The following is a 22812-nucleotide window of genomic DNA, read 5'->3' on the forward strand; positions in this document are numbered from 1 at the left end:
CCTCTGCGCCACAATGCAGCGGCGTGTATTTTAGCCAAGCTGCATGCTCACAGGCCTGACTTAACCGCCATACAGGGCTGTCACTTATCCAGAACTCGGCGTGACGGCTGTTATTGGCTATGAATCCTCACATAGGTATGTTAAAGGAACTTTTAGGAGACAGACTGTCCCCGGCTGTGTATGTGCATATATATTTCGTGTGCGTGAGTAGTCGACAGGCACTGACAGGTATTTCCACGAGAGAAAGGAGCAGACACTTCTCTGTTTGTCACACCAGTCAGCTCACTTGTAGGCAGAGCTGGCACCGCACCGTCTCACTGAACTGGGCTGAGCGCTGTTTTGCCATATAGATGTAAACATTTGTTTGCTGTGAGCGACTCATCCCCTCAACCTGTATAAATGTTTAAGTGCAGTTGGCACAGATCGAAGGCTGTATTGTTTTTTGTGCAAACTCTGTGCCTTTTCCTACTGTATCCTGTGTGTGCACTCTGTGTGTGTGTTTGTGTGTGTGTACGCTGTGGCGACGAACTCTTTGAGTCTGGTAAACAGTTTCTAAGTGTGGAACATGTGAACTGTAGTGGAAGTGATCTATGGCTTTGAGGGGATTTTGATCTGTAGTGACAGAACCCAGTGTGAGGTCTGCTTTGAGACGAAGGCTTTTTTCTCTCTCTCTCTTATTTCTCCCTCTCCTGTCTGCTGCACCGCCAGCCCCTCTGTGAAAGGGGATGGGCGCCACGCTCGGGGAGTGTGTTAGGCGTTTGCCTTTGGGCAGCAAAATGCCCTTCAAATGAAGACAATGATGGAGAAACAGCCTCCTTGGCAATTTTTCTGATGACAGTGGACGTATTTATATTGAGTGTGACACTGAGGCAGGAGGCAGGTGCAGTGCTTTCTGCTGTTGCTGTTTCTTCTAACTAGCATTTTAATATTTTGTTCCAGTTTGAATTTGAAACAGTGGATATTTGCTGCTTTCATCTTAAAAACACAACAGGTCCTCCAGATGAATTGCATAGAATATTACAGAGCCATAAGAAAAATTGAATAATTGATCAGTGCCATTGGTGTGATTGTGTAATATTAATGGCTCAGCTGCACCGTGACCACAAAGGAAAGGACATTGAATATATTATCAGTGAAACCAGTGCCTGGGCCCACCTTACCGCTGCCTACAGATCCTGAAATGGGCATCTGGCAGCCCGCAGTCCAAATCAATTCCCCACCTGTGTTCATTTTTATCTTACAGATTGATTCATGAAAAAATAATTCTGGATTTGTCTGCTGCACTGCAATAGATAAGAATAACACATTCTTTATTTAACATCCAAATGTTACACACTGCAGTTCTTCTAAAAACCATGGTGCCTGTTCCGTAGTTGCAAAGAACAGTTCACTTAGTGTCTGTAATGCTTTGCAAAGCACTGCAGGAAAGAACATATTTCTAACAACTAATTCCATTTTTCTACTTTTTTCTTGTTAATCTGGAATGCTGTCATACCTGCAACACAGCTGTGGTGTCCAGTTTACATTTGCATTACCATTTCAACCAAATTTTAAATCTGCTCTGAACCCAAACCCTAAAGCACAATGGCAGCCTAAAAAGGGGGGGGGGGCGTTCAGGCCTTTTCACACTGGACCCAAACAAAAAACGTTAAACTATGCATTATTCGTTGACGACTTTTTGCATACAAAGCTTTTACACCAAGTTCGACACAAATATTCTTGTCCCGTGCATTCCACCGAAAATACGAGTTTCACAGTGTCACACAATCATCATTGTTTTTACGAAAGTATACCCACATTCAGCTCTACACACTGGAGCGGGCTCGTTATTCTGAGTGTACTGAGTAGAAGTTACAGTGTGGTTGCATTTCCTATGGGTGGCGTCATCTTATTGTAACGAGTATAAATGCTGAGCTTTATTGCACCGGTTTTCATCATTTATGGCTGGATTGAACGGAGTCCAGATTTGTTTATCATATGGGGGCTATGTGTTTGTGATACATACAGGCTTAATGGTCAGTTTATAATGGTCATCTTATAATACCAAGGCTCCAGGGCGCAGTGGATTCCTCAAGGAAAGATAGTGAGCTAATATGCTTCCATTGCTGGTATTGGCAACAACAACAACAGCAATAATTCTAATGATAATAATAATTGTTTTGATATTATTGCTCATCCTAGATGGTCAAGTTATATAACATACCTCTCACAACGACTAGGCTACATGTATTTCTGATACGTATAATGTCTGCAGCATAATGTCAGCTAATGCACATGGAAATGACTGGGTATGACCTACGTTACCTTGACAGCAAAGAATGTCTACCCCTCTTTTGTCGGTTTTAATTTGTCTTTATAATCTTTATTTGGCACGGTGATGCAGTGCTTAGCGCTGTTGCCTAACAGCAAGAGGGTTCCTGGTTCGAACCCAGGGTGGGGTAGCCCTTCTGTGCGGAGTTTGCATGTCCTCCCCGTGCCAGCGTGGGTTTTCTCCAGGTACTCCGGCTTCCTCCCACAGTCCAAAGACATGCAGGTTAGGTGACTCTAAATTGTCCTTTGGTGTGAATGTGAGCGTGAATGGTTGTCTGTCTCTATATGTTAGCCCTGCGATAGTCTGGCAACCTGTCCAGGTGCAGGGCAGAAAATGAAAGTTTTGAATTCAGTGTGGATAGGCTCATAGAGTTAGATGGGTTAAAAAAAATGTAATTTCCATGCGGTTTATTCACACTGCTTTTTTGTGTTTGTTGTGAAAAGACATTTCGTGACTATATTTTTGCTGTCGCAAACTAAGAAGAAAGAAATGTCCTTGAGGTCAGTACGCATTTTTATGTTTACATAAGCTTGTGATAGGTTAAATAATACTTTCTAGGAGCAAATTAAATACACTGTAGAGAAGAGTATATTATGGAGGTGTGTGCAAAGTAAAAAAGAAAGCAATGGGTATCTGAGGTAAAATTCTCAGCAGTTAAATGTGATCTCTTGTTAGGCCTGCTGTGGCACACAATGACTTCACATCACCTCATTTGAATGTTATCTCAGAGCCTTTTTATTTTTCCCATTAAGCTTTTTTTTTTTAACATAGCGGCTGTATTGTATATTACTATAATGCATTGTATTTTGTTTGGAAGAGTTTATTGTGTATGAGATGCATGATCGACACTTGATTGTAAGTGTGTTTTCTTTGGGGCTGTGGTGAATTGGATAGAGGACAAACGTCACACTCCACTAGTAGCAGCATTGTCCTTCAGACAGTCCCTGCGAGGCTGGCGAAACGACAGCCAGAGGAGACATTCTCTACCCTTCTCGTTTTCTCTGTACTCTTTTTTTTCCTACTCTCTATCTCGCCCAGTCATTCAGTCTTATCCTTTCTTCCTTTTCATTTACACAGTCTCACTATTTCTGTCCCCACACCATCTCCCCACCGCCCTGCCTGTCTTCGCCATCTCTCCATTTCTCTCGTCTTTCTCTCTCTGTCTCTCCTGCTAGAGGACACTCGCTGTAAGCAAAGCTCCTCACAAAGGCGCACGCTGCACACCATCTCCTTGGCATTTAAAGGAGTAGAATACAGCCAATTGTGTTGGAAATTGAACTCTCTAAAGCCTCCCTTCCCTCTGCAGCAGTTCATTGTGGGTGAGTTCAGTGTCTTTGGTGAGCAGCTTGGGCTGTCCAGAGGTTGATGCCAGAGGGCGCCTATTGTTCCATGTTCTACTGCAGTGTCCCCATCACACCGCCTCCCTTCAAGGTTCCCTTCCTTTCCTGACACTCATTTTGTGACAGAAAAGAGAAAATCAGGAGTGTGCCTATTTGTATTTTTTTAGTTATTCTGTTAGTACTGGGTGCTTTATTCAACAACACTAGGTCAAAACCTAGGGATTTAATTTTAAATACGGACTTTTAATTTGAAACCACAAGTGGCCATCAGTCACCCAGTTATGGACTTTCGTTCGCCTTGACATTAGCTTCCAGAACTGGCCCAGCCTATGGGTCCAATCAAAACCCCAGGTAAATACATGTTAAACAGTGAACAGTACACTTAGACACAGTCACACAGCAGAAGGGACCTGCTTCCTCTGGAGATGTAACCATTAATCGGCTCGTTTTTTGCTCAACTTAACACAACCCTCCCCTCTTGAGCTCTGGTTGGGGATGTACGTCCTTATATGACTGGCGAAGCCATCAGCCACTATTGGAGGCAAGTTTTGCCAATAATGATAGTTTGTAAGATTACCTATATATATGAATACCAAGAGGAGGCTTTTGTTATTGTGTCTGCACCCATTCTGACATTTAAACATGTATGTACACTTCAGTTTTAGTGTCTTACTTCTACCTTCTCCTCAAATACTGACGGCACCTGTTTCAACATTGTCACATGTAATAGTAAATAACGTTTAAATAATGTTAAAGCTTCTGTCATACAGACACGGCTGTATATATTAAACAAATTGATGAGGTGATCCTCGCTTTTCTCCATCCAAATTAACATTTCACCTGCAGTTAGCTACTAGCTACTTTCACCATGCTGTTATGTTAACATTACAGTGGTTACAGAAAATGAGCAGAGCAAAGTTGTTAGTCATCTGATGATAGCAATATGCTTTTCTATGCTGTGACAAGAGTGTGCTGATGAAGCATTAAGTTGTTAATTTCTAGTCATGTAGCGGCCGGCTAGTTAGCAAGCTAGCATGCTAATTCCACTGTACTTTCATGCTAAACTAGTTACAGACAATGAGGAATTCAGTAATACAGGACTGAGGACTGACAACGTCCACCGTTCTGTCAGTGCCTGTTCATTATGGAAGAGCAGCAGCCAGTGGGGAAACACCACCACTCATGTCATCAGTCACTCCAGCCAATGATGTAACTTCACTCACTCACTCAGTCAGTCACTCACTCACTCACTCACTCAGTTTTGCGCCTATAGGGCTGACCTCACCTCTGCTGTCCAGCCAACAATGCAGGAGGTCCACTTTACAATGTGTGTGCTCAAAAACCCCGGCCACGTCCTGACACAAGGCCATGAACACATCAGTCATGGACCATACATACCAGTCGTCGTTCCCGTCACCCTCAACACGACTCCACATGCCACCCCTGGATGACAGGACGAGCTACACGGGTGGGAAATAAAAGCTTTTGGAATAGCCCTGAGTCAAAATCATTCTGTCATCTGTTGCCGTCCTGCACGCTGACAATTGATTTATGATCCAAAATGTGATTTTACTGTCAAACACAATTGGTAGTGCCAAGCAGAGTGTTTCTGAGGTGAGACAAATGGCATCTCTTAGAGGAGGGGATGGAGACTATGATGAAAGAGTGTCAGAATGGCAACCATCGTTACCCGCCAAAGAATCAGGGCTTAATTTGTAACTTAAAGGTACAGTAGATGATAGATGAATTCTTTGTCTTGCTACTTGCATCCTTCATTAAGTGCTACTCCGCCACGCCATAATTAGCCCTCCTTCTCCACCACATTACCACTCTCTTCATCAACACATCTATCTGTAGCATAATTTCACACACATAATCCACACAGGAATTTTTCAAGAGGAAATGTAAAGTATAGATACACACTCCCTCTGATTTGATTATTCACAAGCGGCTTCTTGGCATCACGTGTCATCCACACAAATCCAAAAAAGATAAGTACATACAATGCAAATTAGTGCATTGCAATCCCAAAGCTGAATTACACTCTTACGATTAGAAGTAGCTGATTAATTGGGTCAAAACTGTGTGCCACAGTGATTGTTTGATTCATGCTCTGCAAAAATCTGTACTGCTATAAATCAGTGTCATCCCTGCAGTTTCCATCAAGTATTTAGCTTCTAACAAGTTTTTAGCTAATTACTGTGAGTTAAAATATTGAAGGTGGCACCTATATCTATTTCGGGTGACACTTGAGTTCTCCTCCACCTTTTTAATTACACCATTAAGAAAGATGATGAAATCCTAGTGTAACTTTCTTTCATATTGTTTTACAATAGTTTGTAAGCAGACAGCACCCATTAGTGTAGCTTTATAATGACTGTGTGACTGATCGTAAGCCAAATTCCTTCTTTATTTGAATGATGCAAGTAATAGTAATGCGCAACAGTGTTGGGGACCGGGATAAAGAAGTGAAGGCTGAATTGTTTTAGTCACAAGGCTGCTTTGTGTGAGAGAGCCAAATGAGCGAGGCCCATATTAGAAGCCGTGTTCCTGGAGAAGAAGGGGATTCTTGGTTTTTTTGTGCGAGGACGGGGCCGAGGCTGTGTGAATTTGTGTATAGCCGTTTTTTTCCTATGGGCTTAAAGGGCTGGTTTTCTTCTTGGCAGACGAACAGAAGACTGCATTGTGTGTGTCTGTAATCTCTTTACCTGGATTGGCAGCAAAGCTAGCAAGTGCAGCTCCCAGTGTGGAATTGGCACTGAGGAGTCAATGCCACACTGAGCGAGCTGCCTTCCAAACAACCAAAAACTGGTTGTGTCTCTGTGAGACTGTGTGTGTGGATGACGGCGTGCAGCTTTTTTTTTTTTTTCCAATCCGTGTGTCTTTGTTCATTTCATAGATGAATTTTACAGCCCCTGTAAGCAATGCAAACAACATTCCCAAGCCTATGAATATGCACTCCAACTTTCTAACAATATCATATTATTATTTAGTGGTTGTGCTGTTTCACGTGTTTGTCACAATTTTTAAAAAACTATAGAGCAAAAGTCTTTGCCCCAGGATACACAAGCTCATACAGTAACAAAGGCTTGAGAGGTATTAGGTGTCATTATACACCAACTATTTGACATAAATTCGCCTCTCCTGCCTCGCTGGGTGAGAAGAAAAAAATAATTGGCCTCATTATCTTTCATCTCTTTGGCATATTACATTCATTATTTTATACAAAGACTGCCAGTATGAGTCCTGTAACCTGGGAAGCAGAGCTGCGCCTCCACAGGTTAACTGTTGCTCCCTGAAAAGCCCCGGTGTTTGACGTCACCACAATGCCTCATCAGCCACCGGTGCTAGGGATTGAACATGGCCGACTGAGCAGAGGATGTCTGTCTGCAAAGTGATTGCTGGCTCATTGACTGAGTAGGAGAGGAGGGGAGGTGGGGGAGGAAAGGGAGCGGAGAAAGGGAACAAGTACAGTCGGAGAAGAAATGGGAAGGAGAAGAAGAGAATGGAAAGAAGGGGGACCGAGCACAAGAAAAAGCATGAAAAGTAGAATGACGGCATGGTGAGGGAGAGAAAGAGAAGGAAATAAAGAAAAAGGAGTGCCTCAGTGGGAAGCCTCCCCCTGCTGGCTCCTCTGGCTGGAAGCTGCTGCCGATGGCTTCAAAAGAGCGCCAGGCAGTCTAGGCCTCCGCTTCTAGCAATTAGAGATCACTCCAGCGGATGCCTCCTGGCCAGCCTGCAAATCCCTCAAAAATACCCTCTGATTACTACTGTAGGACACAGGCTGTTTACCAAATGGATCTAGCACTGCTGAGAGTGAGGTTTGATAATGCCTTCTTTTGTTCAGGCAAGAGAGGGAGCAGGGTCATTTGAGTTTTAAAGATGGCGCGACTTCAGATGAATTTCCACCAGCAGAAGAAAAGTTAACCAGTTCTTTAATTTCTCATCCAAATAGCTCTGTAAGCAAATGGCCGGTGCTGTTTTTACAAGAGGATAAAAAACCTATTTGAGCAGAACTTCACCAGCACTTTTCCAAGGGCCAGCTCTTCTTTGATGGTTAATTTCCCCTCACTGCCAATCCCTTTTTAAACAACTGAATCCCCCATTGGTTCCACAGGAGCTGCAGTGTTTACAGATCGCAGCTCCTCTGTGCTCTGTGACTACTGTACAGCAGCACTGATGCAGAGTAAAACAATCCGCCTGACTTAACTGATTGACACAGCATTCACATCAAGTGGAATCAGATATTCCCGCACCTTTTTTTTTCTTGCATTGCTTCAGCTTTCCAATGTGAGCTGACATATTCCCTTATTGTATTCTCTCACCCTGACAGACCTGATATTAGCGATTAGTGTGAATGTCATTTAAATGGCAGAGCTAATCATACACTCTGGGTCTACCTCCACCTGAGGGCCCCCTCGCCTTGGCCTAATCACAGTGACAAAGGAAATGATATGTTTAGCCACTCTTAATAACTGCTCCAGCTCATCAGCTCTTAGACGAGCCAGCTTTGTGGCCAACCTGCGCCTCACTAGGGAGGCGTAGCATGAAGCGGGGAGCCTGGCCTCTGGCCCTGCTTTTTTCCTCTTCAGGGTGTTTGTTGTGATCTGCATCCCGACATCAGTGACCCCGACAGACTCACTTCAAAATCAACACCAGCGTTACAGTCGTAGCTGTGCACATTCCTGCTAGTGTTGTGCGGTGAGCCCAATGCTTGACAGGTAGGTGATTAAACAGAAGAGAATCCTCCTCTTCTTGTCACCTGTCTGTTCTCTCCTGCCCCTGCTGACATCTGCCCCTCTACGAATGTTGCTGTAGTCGTGTGTGTTTTTAGGCTCTCGCGTGCCTCATAGACCGGACGGGTTTGGTTTTGAATTAGAGTCTGCTGTGCCGGCCCTGCATGGACACTGCAAGGGGAAGGAGGATGAAGGCAGGAGATTGTGGAAGAAAGCCTGGGGTTTTAATCTCTTCCCCATGTTTATCTCACCACCAGGAGACAAACCATGTGCCATTAAAAACATCAGCTACTCCCACTGGTTGGCTGCACGGCCGCACCTCTGAAGACGTTTGAAGGACAAAATGAAAGGGACAAAAAGAAAATGTGCAGAAAGGCACATTTGTGTATGATAGGCAAGGTCTGATTTGCGTGTGTGTATGCATTTGAAAGCCATATTGATTAGAATTTTTCTTGGATATGCAGTATACAGTATGTGAATGTAAAGTTTGTTATGCACACAGCGAGTCCGCACTGCATATTTGCAGTATCTATTCTCTCTTAAAAGCAGAGAAGAACTTATTTGAACAAAAATAAGCAAACATCTTTGGCCTCAGCTGCTGCCATGGGGAATCAGTCTCTTCAGGAAATGAAAATGCCAGCTTGGAATTGTCATCATATTGAGAGTTAGCCAACCTTTGACCTTGTAATACCCCCACAGCTTCTCTATTTGTGACCTGCTGGATGCTCTTAGAAAGTGAAACCATCAGGGAGGATCTACTGCTCACATCATCATTCTCAGAACACCTAATAGTGGATTTGCCAAGGTTAAACCTCCTGTGAGATTGCAGCCACCGTGACCTGGAATATTGAGTTTACATCCACTCACACACAAGTACGCACACATGCTCAGACACAATGCACACACATCGCTTGTGTGAGACACACATAGGTGCGCGAGTTTGTTTGAATGTACAGACAAGCTCACCTTAATCTGGATAATATGCAGCTATTACAAAGTGTCAAAGTCAAGAGGTTTAACAATGACATAGGAAGAGGTTCATATAACTGCAGGAATATTGTTTTTGCAGCTAATGTGCATGAGAGTGTTACGGAGACAGACAGGGGAAGCTTCCCTCTGCATTGTCCCCTGTATTTTTACAGCCTGATTGGTGCCTACCCAGGCATCTTACAGCTGAGCACAGCACATGAGGGAATTATCTAAGTGTCTGCTGTGCAGCGTTAGTAAAATATGTTGCTTCTTGTCTTTGTAAGATTTTTAAAACATGCTGATCACAAGGACATGTTTTTGATAGCCTCCATGCCCACAGATGCACCGCAGAAACATCTGTGCTACACACAGTTTACACTTGGGAAGAGTAAATTTCAAGACTGGTTGCTACTGAATTTATAGATATGGTAAAGTGGTTGTGATGCAGTTTTTGTTGGAATATACTTCATTAAATAAGAGAAATATCCGTACTCTTGTTTAGGTGAAAAGTAAATTAAAAATGTAAAAACTGCAGTAAAAAAGTTGGCTTACAGTTTATAGATAGATTTACATCAAAATTTTCAACAGCTGTATAACATGAAACAGTTTTTGTTAACTGTTCCTGATGCTGATATACATAAATCATAATATGCTTACAGTATACCTCTGTACTGTGCTCTGATGAATAGCCTCTGATTAATAGACTTTAAGAGACAAAGGAGATTAATTTACATTCATAGATGTCATTTAAACCCAGTCACAAAAAATCAATTATTCCTCCTGCTCCTTTTTAAGAAAACACAGTTGAGGCTGTTTTTTTCAGCGATATGTCTTTGAGTTTTAATATGATAGCATCATACATGCATTGTTTTTTTTTCAGGGACGCAGCTTCAACATAACTTCAATATAAGCTACCAAGTTCCGATTAAAGAGGACAACATAAAACTATCAAGTCTCAGCCCAACTGCTTTGAAGTTAGTGTTTTTACTGTCCATCTAAGCGTAATGGTGGTCAGAAATACACCACCTCACAGGGCTGTATATCACAATCAGCTGCTGAGCTGCAGCAATCACTTCTCACAGAAAGATTGAATTAGATTACATCACCTCCAGTCCAGGCATCTAATCTTAGATTAAAAGGAACAATCAAAGAACAATCTCTGGTTTCTTTCACACTTTTTTTTAGATTCTTTGTGCTCTGAGGGTCAAACTGAGTGTCTTATGTCATTCTAAGGGTTTATAGCCTCACTCCAGCCAGGGTTACTTCCTGTTTTCCCCTTAAAGTTTTTTTCTCAAACAGAGAATGGCGGTGTTGTTGATGGTCATATATAATCCATTGCAATGGCAACCAGATTGCCTTTCTGGCGTATGTGTCAAGGTCAGCTTCATCAGCAAAGATAGCGATAGCATGGATATTAGCATGGATGTTGATAGCAGTCACTTAATATATATAATGTATGAGGTGAAGGATTTTTCTCTGGAGACAAGGACCGCAATGAACCGAGGGTCATCAGACCATTTACACTTGAGCCAGCTGCTGAATTTGGAGAGACTTCCAATTTTCCACAAGTTCTCTTAGCTTTATTTAATAATAAAAAAAAAATGATTTACAACTCTTACATATCACGATCATGTAAACACAAGCAAAATATTCATCACAAAGGTACATTTTGCGATTTCAATTTGAATCAGTATTGTTCATTGGCTCACTGGGTGTGCTTTGTGCTGCTGCGTTAGCTCACTGAAGAGGAGTGTCGCTGAGCAGCAGCTCTCACTCCGCGGGTGAATGCTCATCATAGAATATATAAAAAATAATGGATATTGCCACCGTGGCGTCACCTATTGGTTTGTAGACTACCATTTTGAAGCCTTGAGTTTGCCGTTTCGGCTGACGCCATCTTGGATTTTTGGGTCCAGAAGTGACTATATTTGGACAGGTGGGTGGAGCTAATGGGGAGTGAGGGGTAGTTCTGATTCATATGCTTAGAAGACAGCCTGTCACTCAGGGTGACCAAGCCCTTAAATATGTATAATTGTAAAGTTCTGGTGTGGAGGATTTAGTGGCATCCAGCAGTTGTAGATCGCAACCAACTGGAATATCTCTCGAGGTATCAATTGCTGCTGTAAATTCGGTCATTTTAAAATGGGGGTATACGGCGATTGACTTACTTTTAGAGTCAGCCTCAAGTGGTCATTCAAGGAACTGCAGTTTTTGGCATTTCTACGTTGCATAATTTTTCATCTCTGGAGGTTGCCGCTTGGTGCTCATGAACAAGTTACTCAGAGTCATAGCTCAATGTGGGTTTGTGCTCATGACATGACGTGCTAGCTCATGACAAGGTTTATCGATTTGCTGCTCAGACGCAGAGGTATAACAGTACACCTGTGCAAGCTTGGAGATGACGTATGGCCTGTTGCATCTATATACGTCATCTCCCCATTTTAGCAACAGTCTTCCCTTTTAAACGTTGAGCACAAAATTGTTATTTATCAAAAACTATTTTGCCATCACTGTGGCTAATCAACTTTGTCAGGAAATGACTCAGAAAATATGAATTATCATTAAAATGCCAAAATACACTGGAGTGGGGCTCTAACCAACATGCCAGTCATCCCCCAGTTCAAAGCAATCCTCCTCCCGCCTCCACTCTATACTGGCATGCTGTCGTGGCGTTTGATGTTTGTTTGACCAACTTTTACCGTGTAGCCCCTACTGTACTTGCAGCTGATTGGCCTCCCACAGCCCTGCTGCTTTACCACTTAAACAGTTGTGGGAGGTTCTTTTTGAAGTGGAAGGGCTTTTTATACAGAAGCAGCCAAAACAATCATAGCACTGCAGGGTGCATCCTGGCACTGACTGGTATGTTGCCAGACAAGATAGACTTGCCTTTTTTTTTTTTTAAGTGTGTATCTGAAAAAGAAAAAAAAAAAAAAAAAAAAACAGCAAAAAGAGCAATTTTGTTTGCCGTCATAAACAATGAAGCATGGGTAATAACCAAGGACTCAGAAGGGGCACATGGTGTCTGTCCCCATATTCACCAGCAGCCTTCAGGCTGCCTCATGTATTCGTAAAAACTAGGAACTTGACATCTCTGCAACTGACACACAAACACACGTAAACCATTATATGATGATGTATTCCGACAGACAATAAAGATGCATTTGAATATGGCGAGCTCCTTTACATCACAAGTGACAAGTAATGTTTTTATGCAACCCCATTACACAGCGGCTGTGATGACCTGTGATGGTCAGTTCTAAGTGTTTTGTATGTGTGTGTGTGTGTGTGTGTGTGTGTGAGACAGGGAGAGAGAGAGCCTCCACACTGTAATAAGGGTTGCCTAGCCAAGCGTAAGTGTCAGGGTGGAGATGCCTGGCTCATTAGGTACCATGGCAGGATAATGTATGAACAGAGCTCGTGAAGAGAGAGTGAGCAAGAGAGAAAGAGGGGAGCAGCCATTGTTCTTTCTCTTCTCTCTCCTTTCTGTCTCTCCCCACTGCCTCCTCCTCCTCCTCCTCCTCCTCCTCCTCTTCTTTCCCCGCTGCCAGTTTCTTCTTTGTGTGTGTGCGCCTCGGGATATTTAGGCTCCCTGGTCACATTATGCCCTGTTTTTCGATGCAGAGCTGCCACTCCATGGGTTTATACCATTTATTCATAAATTAATTTATTTATTGGTTTATTAAATTTAATTCATTGCGTCTTGCATGATGCTTGTTTTGCGGCTCTGTTGCTCGATTGACAGGTTGCCAGTCATGGTAAGATTCCATATCCCATCGGCGTCATGCAGCAGCACGTTGCTAATTGAGTTGAATGCGTAGCTCGTCTCTCCTCAGTGAATCCATCTGTCGCCGTCTTGTCATCAGTTTGTTCGCACTTGACAGGTTCCAAGTCGGTCTTTCTGTGTTTAACTGTGCGCTTCTGTGTAGGTGTGCTGTGTTTTTATTTATGCAAGGGAGCGTGTGTCTGTGTGTTTGAGTGTGTGTCGGTGTGTGCGTGCATGTGTGTGTAGTACAATGCGATATAAAATGGGTGGCTGCCTAGGGGCCCATTCCCTGTAATATGTCGCTTGCCCCACTGTAGAGTCCCACAGAGAACAGGCCCTCAGCCAGCCACCCTCTTTATATGACATTGGCTACTACACACATTTATACTGAAACAAACAGGCAAACAGCACATCTCTGTAGATACGCAGGGGCATAATGCATAACGATCTGCAATAAATCTGAATTTGTGAAATTATAGGGGTTAGGGCCGACACCTGACATCATTTGGCTTATTTTTTTGGCTAATGCAGCTCTCCCCAGCAAAACCGCACAGCTGTAAGAGACCCTTGACACGGCAGCCCATCAGTAGTTCATGAGGTTACATAGTAATGCATGTGGGATGATGATATGATTAATAAACCCTTTGCTCAGTTGCCTTTGTTTGCAATTTGCCTCCATGGAATTGGCTGTGTAATTGGAGAGAAAGGGTTACTATAAGGGGTATAACAGTCTACAGAAGTCACGGTTCGGTTTGGTTTAGGAGTCATGGTTCGGTGCAGGTTCGGCACAGCGGGAAAAGGAAGAAAAGCGTAAGGATACATTTCTTGTGATTTATTTTGAAAAGGCATTAGTGCAAGTGTCAAAGACAGACAAAAACCTCCTGCTGGGGACTAAGACCTTTTCGTCCACAGGCAACATTGGTAAACTATTCTTATGATAAAAACAAGAAATATTTCAAACATTTCTGTTTAACACTGTGCACACACACTGAACACACACTGTCCCAAAAAGCAATAGGCAGCAATAGGCCTTAATACTGAAAAGCAACTCTTGCCATGCTATGGAATTTGAGATACTTTATAGAATAATTTAAAAAAAAACTTGTGCATTTGGAGGAGTGCTACACCTTGACTATAAACCAATGAAAATGCCAGTTTATTCATTTTATGTTTCAGCCTGCTTTGCTTTTGCGTCTAAATGCAGTTTGTAGCAGCGGGGATAATGAGTTGGGCTCCAAATTGTTTTAGACTCATCCTGGTGATTGGAACATCTGGGTGATGACGTCAAGTGTGCCTTAGCAGTTCAGTATGTTTCCATTCACAAACCTTACAATAGTGAAGCAAGTAGATGGGGCATGAATGTGACGCGTCGTGTGGGTGGAGTGTTGTTTTTTTTTTTACCTGCTACACAGTCTCTGTCTTTGTAGCGTGTGGTTGCTGCCAGTTTCACTATGTGCATACTGATTCGCCAAGTGATAATGCAGTTGGTAATGTAGGGTTTGGAAGCATAGGCTATTTTTACTCGTGCAGAAAAAAATAAACTGGATCGTTTTGACTTCAGGATACATTGATTTGTTTAACTTATTTTAATGTTCAGTGTAAACAGGTCACTGTTGCATCGCATTGCCTCTGTTACAGTGAGCTTTTTATTTATCATCTTAAACAGATTCTACTCATTTACTACACAGTTCTTTGTAGTTTTTACCTGTTGGAGGGACATGTAGTCGTGTGTGGCTTCTGTTGTCGAAGTATAAGCTTTTGTTGATTATATTGAACGCACTCTGCTGCAGGCATGAAGCAGCAGAAGTGTTACGCTGCGTTCATGCTTCAATGTATTTTGGCCATTATACACAACTCTTTCTCAGTTGCTGTTGAAGCGGGCCAGGAACCCGCAGCAGGTCGTCCGGCATTTAATTTGTGCTTGTCATAGAGTGACTGACTGACTGACTTGTGTGCTACTTCACTCGTTGTGCTAGCCTCAGCTTATGTTGCTAACGGTGTACAGCTAAAAGTTTCTGGGCTGAATTCTGACCCAAGAGGTTTGGTTCTGCATTACATGTATCAGGCCACATACCATATATTCTACATGTGGCTGTGTGACCAAACTGTGACCCTCTGAACCATGGTGTTTCAGCATAAACAAACAACCTTTGCAGCCCTAGTTACTATGTGTTGTTTGTATGTATTTGTGTTTATTCATGTATAAACCACATGGTCTTGTAAATGTGTGCTTTTGGGCCTGATCTTTATTGGGCTCATGCTGAGAGAGACTGAACTTAAAAGACAGCGTGTCTGTGTGATGTGTTCCCTCCATCAGTAGATAGATGACGTCTACAGTGTGTTTTACCGCTGCACCTTCATCAGTCTTTCATCGCTGCTGCCAGCCCCTCTCTGCTCCCCGCTCTGTTCTCTCAAAGTTGTGTGTGCGAGAAAGATAGAAAGAGAGACATAAAGAGAACGCGGGCGTGTGTAAGGGAGGAGAAGGTGTGCGTCGCCGTGTACATTGATGGCACTTCACACAGCAGCGTGTGTCCTGGCTTTGATACAGTATGAGCATGCTGTAAGACTAGGGTGAATAAAGACGGTGCGCTGTTTGAAAGAGGAGGTTCACTGCGCTCCTCTGTCAGCAAGCTTTGGGAGGGGATTCTGTCTAGAGGAGAGCCTTGAATATTTTGTAGGCCCCGAGTGTTTCTCGATACCTCCAGAGGCAGCTTTTCCGTCTGCCTGTGTGTGAGCGATTGTGTCTCTCTGTGTTTGTGTACTTGGAGCATGTGGGAACCGACTCCTTACTCACTACAAATGAGCAGCTGCCTTATCATCAATCCCGCCTTTCACGCTTATGTGAACTTCATTATAACAGATACTTGCGTACACTCAGAGGGTTGCACACGCGCATGCATGTGCATATGCACGCGGACATACATCCACACGTGCGCACCCCTCTTTCCAAACTGCCACAGTTGAAGAGCAGTCGCATCAAAGGCAGCTGTCTCTCATCTCACTTTATCTCCGTCATCTTTTCCTCGCTAACTCTTTCTCGCCTCTGTCACTTCACACATTTTTTTCCCCCTTTTTGCTGATTCCCTTGTGCTTCTCTCTCTCTTTGTTTCCTACCCAGTCTCTTTCTCACCTTTGCCTCTGTCTGCTCTGCCTACCTGCCAGGGAGATTCTCTTCCAAAGTGAAGTGATGTTTTTTTTTTTTTTGTTTTATTTTCATGTCCCATTTCTGGAGAGTTCACTTTTTCTTGAAATGCCGCCTCAAAGGATCCATATCACAGGTTCTTCTCTGTCCACCAACCTGCAAAAACCCCACTCCCACCTCCACCCCCACCCCCACCCAATCCATCAGACAGCAGCAGCCAGCCTCACCGACTCCTGCCTCATTTCTCATAAATTAGTCTTACCTCTCACACACTTTCTCTTTTGTTTCTCGCTCTTACTCATTCCATTCTCCCCGTGCCCTCTCCCGCCTTCCATCTCTCTCTGGTCCTCACATTTCATTTTTCTTCCTACAAATGCCACACAGCAGTCCCTTAAGAAATGTCATTTCTGTCTTCTCCTTTTGTTCTGTAATTTCTCCGTGTCCCTCCTTTTCTCTTGGGAATTCATTTATCGTTCGCTGTTCTTCTGTCCCCAGCTCTCTGATCTCTCTGTCTCAGTCTCCCTCTCTGTGTCCGTCTCTCTGTCTTTGTCTCTGACACTCCCCCGCTTCATTTCTCCCCTTTTCTCTCTCCCTTTCTCCGTCTACCTCTTCACACAGGTGAATCTGTGCAATTGTGAAACGCCATATTGGCATGAATGTCAGGTGATGTATTTTTGCTAAATCAGAAAATTAAAGGATATATTGGCAGAAATGGAATTTAATGTCATAAGTTTGTTTTCTTTCGTGTATCACCACCCAAAACTAAGGTTTTTTGGTTTTTTTTTGTTACCTTAGAATGAGCTGTTTATATCCACATAGGGAGTGGGTCTTAGTTTATGGAGTCCGCCATGTTGCAGGCCCATGTTTCTATGGTAGCCCAAAATGGACAAACCAAACGCTGGCTCTTGATAGGGCCATTCATGTTTTCACATTTTTGTATTGGCGACCGTGTTTAGCAGCGCCTCTGAACAGGCCAAATAGCACCCGAAAAACACTGACATTTAACATGAAAACTGCTTTATTCAGCATTTTACCTGTCTAAATCACCGGATCCATTTATTTTGGAGAGGAAGTCACCCCTGCAGATAATTCAGCTTCCAGTGAAAACCTCCTGAACGTCTGGATCTTTAGTTATCAGAGGAAAATTGTGAGCACACATTAGCAGGTGCTGGGCTAGCGGCTCCTCTGCAACGAGCTGAACAGTGTCGAAAAAACACCGATTGACATTAAACTGCTTTGTTCAGTGTTTTTACTGGTTTAAATCAGCAAGGAAGAGAGACGTGCTGATAATTCAGCTCCCGGTAAAAACCTCCTGAACACTGAGCACAGCAGGAATCCTAACCTGAAGTTCACGCTAGGCATATGGTTAGATGCCACTGAATTCTACATACTGCTCATTTAAAAATGGCACAAAATAACACAAATCAGTAGAGTGCAGTATGTTTGTCTTTGTGTGTCCTGTGAAGATATCAAGCCCTTAACATCAGACTAGTCTTACTGTAAATAATCATGGTCACATGCATAAACTAGTACTGACAGATGGCCTTTTGTAAATCACCATCTTCTTTTGCTCCATGTACCTCTCAGTTGATTTTATGTATCAGACTTAGAAGGATGATATTTTTATCATTAAGCCATGTTTAATTGAAAGCAAGAATGCATGCTAGGCATGAGTAGCTGACCAACAAAAAAAGGGACACCAGTAGGATTACCCATTCACAGAACGCATAGATTTCATAGATCACCTCTGAACTAGTTCTGTATTGTCTGAAAACGTTGATATTTCAACTTGCAGAATGACTAATAACAGCCCAATCATTATGTGAGGTCCTTTATAATGTCATGGAGCTTAGATACCACTGGTCAAGACTGCAAATTAGCATCTACGCTCACTTTGCATAGCCAGCAAGCATGGGAAAAAAAGTCATTTTAACCCAGAATAATTGTCAGTTATCTTTCCCCTCTGGCATTCGTGAGATAATCCTTGTCACAGAGAGACGCTCAGATCCAGCTTGGATGCTTTAGAGGAAATTGGTGAGATGTATCACAGAAATTCAATGCTTCAAATTTGATTCTGATTCTTCTGTGCGGGGTAAAGCATCACACGCTGCACACATGCTCCCAAGTGGCCGGAGAACCAATTTGTTAGGCCTCTGACAACAGACGAGCTGGCTATATGAGAACATACAGGTCTTACCGCTGATGTTAAAATACAGATTTGTGTGGAGCGAATTTATTTATGTTCAGCTCCCCACTTTTTTTTTGTTTTTTTTTGTTTTTTTTTGTTTTTTGGTAAATGTTGTGACCATAACTGCTCAGCTTAAAAATCCAATTTAATGTATCTTTTTTATGGTATCTGATGTGGATTACACTTGTGGTCAGCTGAAACTGGCCTAGTTCTGCTCTGCATGCACCGCTGGTGGTCTTTCTTTGAATCTTTAACATGGCTCTTCACAACACTTTATGCAGTGCTGTAATATAACGCCTTCTCTCTCTTGTCTCTGAGCCTGTTTTTGTTGAACCAGAAGTGACTCTTCCCCGGTGGATCTCAGTGAAAGATTCCACTTGAGAACAGTTCTCTGGCGTGCAGGCATGCAGGCACTTGTGTTCCATCAAAATGCTAATAATATCATCTGCAATATCCAGGGCAATATTATTGTAGTGCTAATTGGTGAAAAAAAATTGTTGATGGGAGCACCTGCCCACCCCACTACTCAATTATTTTTAATTACAATGGCTGTAATAAAAGGGAACAAATTGTGTAATGATCAATGTTTCTTCAGTGAGGTGACAGTTTTTCTCTTATTTGCTTCCGCACGGCCATGTGTGGCTCATTTAGATGGCAGGGAGATACTTGTGTTTTGAGTCAAGCAGCTCTAAGTGAATGTGGGCCCTCAGGAGAGGAACTTCTCTCCCCTTTGGTTTTATGCAGCATGATTTATTCATCACACCACATGTCTGTAGAAGTGGTCTTTGGGTGGTTCACATGTGCTGATATGTGCTGTGTTGCCCCACACCTCCTTGTGGTTTCACACTTGAGAGGGTTGCCTCGTCATACATGTGTGAGAAGGAGAGACAGAGATATAGTGGGGGGAAAAAAATGCAAATTAAGAAGTACATACGAGTTGAGCCGCACAAAAAAATAATTGCAGAAGATTCGTTGGACCAAGTGGAAGGGAAAATCCCTTATTTTGAAACAATCCCTGTCTTCCAAATTGTCAAATTAACTTTTTCTGCAGCAGTGGCTAGTGAGAGGGGGTAATTAATAGCTTCTTTTTGGGAGTTCTTTCCTTGTATGTGTCAGTTTTTCTGGCTGCTTTCAAAGTGATAATGCTCTCCGGCTGTTGCCCCCGGGGACTGCTCCATCTTATTAACTTGTCTTGGGAGACAGGGCTGCCATGCAGCCTGCTTTACTGCCTGCAGGGATGGAGAAGGACCACTAAGTCTTCCGCTGTCTTCTTCTGCCCCAAACATTCACCGCTCACCGCATGTCTTTGTATTCACATGCGGATGGGTGTGTGTGAACTCGCATATCAACTGACACAAGAAGGGAATAGTTAAGCAGTCAAGAGACGATGATTAAATATAATCACTCAGTCTTTGTGGCGGATCATATCTGTAGTCAGAGGCTACACAAAGTTGTCAATGCGGAGTTAAAGAGGGTAGATCCAGATCCAGGAAAGGCAGGTTATGAGTTATGAGTAAGGATGCACCAATCTAACACAGGATATCTGCCAATACAGAGTACAGATCAGATACCAACATTCTCTTCCCCCCCACATTTATACTGTATTCCTCACTGCATGGAGTCATTTTTATGTAGTATATATACCACATGGATGATGGTAAGATGTGGCCAGGGATTTCTGTGGTAGTAAAAACTGAGTTGGCAGCCTGCTGCGACTGAATGACTGTAACTGATAGTGGAAACCCTAAATTTTATCATGACAGTGACAAAGAAACCATATTGAATGTAAATCAGTCACATTGTGGCCAGTAACCTATCTGCTTAATAAGGTCAGTATCACAGTAGATACCCATCCCTATTTGCAAGCGCAGTGTAACAGTCATCAGACCCAGGATAACAGAGTGAATTTATAGTCCTGGGGTAATCCATAGTTGTCTTAAACCAGAATGAGCAGTTGAGATTTTATTGATGATTTAACTGGACACATGGACATGCAGCAAGTAGGCCTGCAGACAACTGAATCTGAGCCAGGAGGAAAAGATTATTTGGATGGAAGAGCATGCACAGGCATGGATTCTGGTTTCCAGGGCTGTACCCAGGGCTGGGTATCTGTACTAACCCAGTGCCAGGTAATATCAAAATGTCTCCTGTCAAACGATACCTGCATTCAATCCTTTTTTACCCAGAGCTGGAAAAAATGACAGTTTCTATGGTTCACAGCCAGTCACCACAAGCAGCTGCAACCCACACAGTCTGTGGTGTGGTGGAGTTAATTATGGAGTATTTGACGGAGACTAAAACGTTAAAAAGTTTGGCTGTACTACACACAGTTCCACTCACAGGATGGGTATAGATTAAGGACGAAGAAATAAGGTATCAAATTAAGTACTATATTGATATCTGTATTACTTTAAGGGTACTGGTATTGTCTTTATTTAAATAATAACCTAGCTGAACCTAACTCAGAAGTTTTATCAGTTAAATTGAATTTGATTGTTCAATACGAAAATTGAATTATGTGTCCTTTTTATCAATCAACACCATATTGAACTGCTAGATTTCTGAACAGGGTTTCAAGCTAATGCGCCCTAACTATGCTATCAACAAGTTAGAAATATGCAACATCATTTTTTTGCTGACACTAAATATCAAACAAAAGCCAGAAAACTGTGTCATACTGAGTTGCTGTGAGCTATAAATTCACTACTTCTAAGCAGAAGGCTAAAGATAACATTATCTCAGAGCTTCACCGGGCAAAGCCTCTCTTCCTCTGGGCAGCTGCGTTCATCTCACTCGCCATCACAGACTCACCCTTGGTCCAGGTCTGCAGCTGCCGCTACCAGTCGCAGTCATCTTCACCAAGCAGACAAAATGACTTGATTTAGTGTAATGATTTTACCCAATAGAGCAGTGTGAAAGCAAGGAGCGCTGACTCTGCACCTACTTTTGGGGACCAAAATGTCCCTGGAAGTACACTGCACACTGACAACCCTCCAAAAAACAATTGCTCGCCTTGAAGAATCTCAGTTGACTGAGGGGTCTCCGATTGGTGATTCAAATCATATACTTTCAGGGGGGAGCCCTACTTGTATCTAAACAAACAATGCAAACCAAGAATTTTGACAGGAGAACTTGGGCACTGAGATGTAACCATTGCTGCAGTCAGCCCAAAACTGTCCTCGGTGCGTCTGGAGCTTGTCTGACCAGTGGATATTACGTGCTAGCTCTCAATCACTCACTTTCTGCAGGAGAATGCGTTCATGCTGCACTTTTGCTTTCTGTAAGCTGTTGTCACAGCAGAAGGGGCTGAATGTATACAGTATAGGATTGGCACAGACAAGCAACATGTCATGTAAAAAGAGAGCTATGCAAGACACCTGTTAGAGACCTCCAAAATTGTGTGTGTGTGTGTGTGTGTGTGAGGGGGGCTGTGTGTGATGTCCAAAATGCTATTTGCAAAATTGGCTATTTACTTTCCCCCTTTTTCCCCACCAGACCCTATTAATTTTAGTATATGGCAGTTTTTACATTGTGTTTTATATGGGCATCTTTCATAGTGCCACTTCTAATAAAACACAAAATCATGTGGTACTCAGGTGAAAGTAGCATTCTCATGAGCAGGAGGAAGACAAATGGCAGGTGTCTGCAGCGCAGCCTGTTAATCCCCACACATTAAGTCTGCCTGAAATGACACACTATATGGAAAGAGAACTGTCGCAGAACGTTGGATTTAAAGTAGCAGAATATGAAAGCAAACCTCCTCGCTGCTGTTTACTTAATGTTGAGCTGAGTTTGTATTTGCTGAGAAAATCAATCTTAAAAAGATTTACCAAATGTAGACAAATTAGCCGGGCATAAATTAGCCAGAGCATATTCATTATGCCTATCTCTCAGTGGAATACAGCGTACACTGCAGTGTCTTTATCGTTTAACTGCACTATCATAAATGTAATCATGTATTTTATCTGGAAGCGTCTGACGGTGATAAACACTGTCTCTAAACTATTTTATAGTCCGTAGCAATATGCAAGTACACACCTAAGTATTAAAAAATGATGGTGTATCTTATTGAATTTGAACAGAGATATTCCATTTATTTTAGTTAGCTTAACCTCAGTTTGAGCCTCCCTGAGCTCATTTTTTAAACCACTTCTTATCCTGCTCGTGTTCAGCTTCTGTGTTATTGTCCTGTCTTTCATGCATCAATAGATGGATTATTATACATCCCTATTTGTAATTGGAGGGCAGGTTAGACAAGAGGATAATTAAAATAGTGTGTGTTGCTACTCCATCTATTTTCTGTTACTTTCTTGACGTGTGTGGCTCGCTGTGTTTCCATGCCCTCCTTTGTCCTCCAAGTTAA

General features: G+C 42.7%; 1 protein-coding gene across 13 annotated transcripts in view; it reads left to right on the forward strand.

Annotated features, from left to right (window-relative positions):
• The window catches only part of LOC117267257 (RNA-binding protein Musashi homolog 2), a 311435-nt gene that overhangs the window by 176982 nt on the left and 111641 nt on the right, over positions 1 to 22812 (forward strand). The window lies entirely within an intron of this gene.

The sequence above is a fragment of the Epinephelus lanceolatus genome, chromosome 11 (genome assembly GCF_041903045.1).
Source record: "Epinephelus lanceolatus isolate andai-2023 chromosome 11, ASM4190304v1, whole genome shotgun sequence".
Taxonomy (NCBI): Eukaryota; Metazoa; Chordata; class Actinopteri; order Perciformes; family Serranidae; genus Epinephelus; species Epinephelus lanceolatus.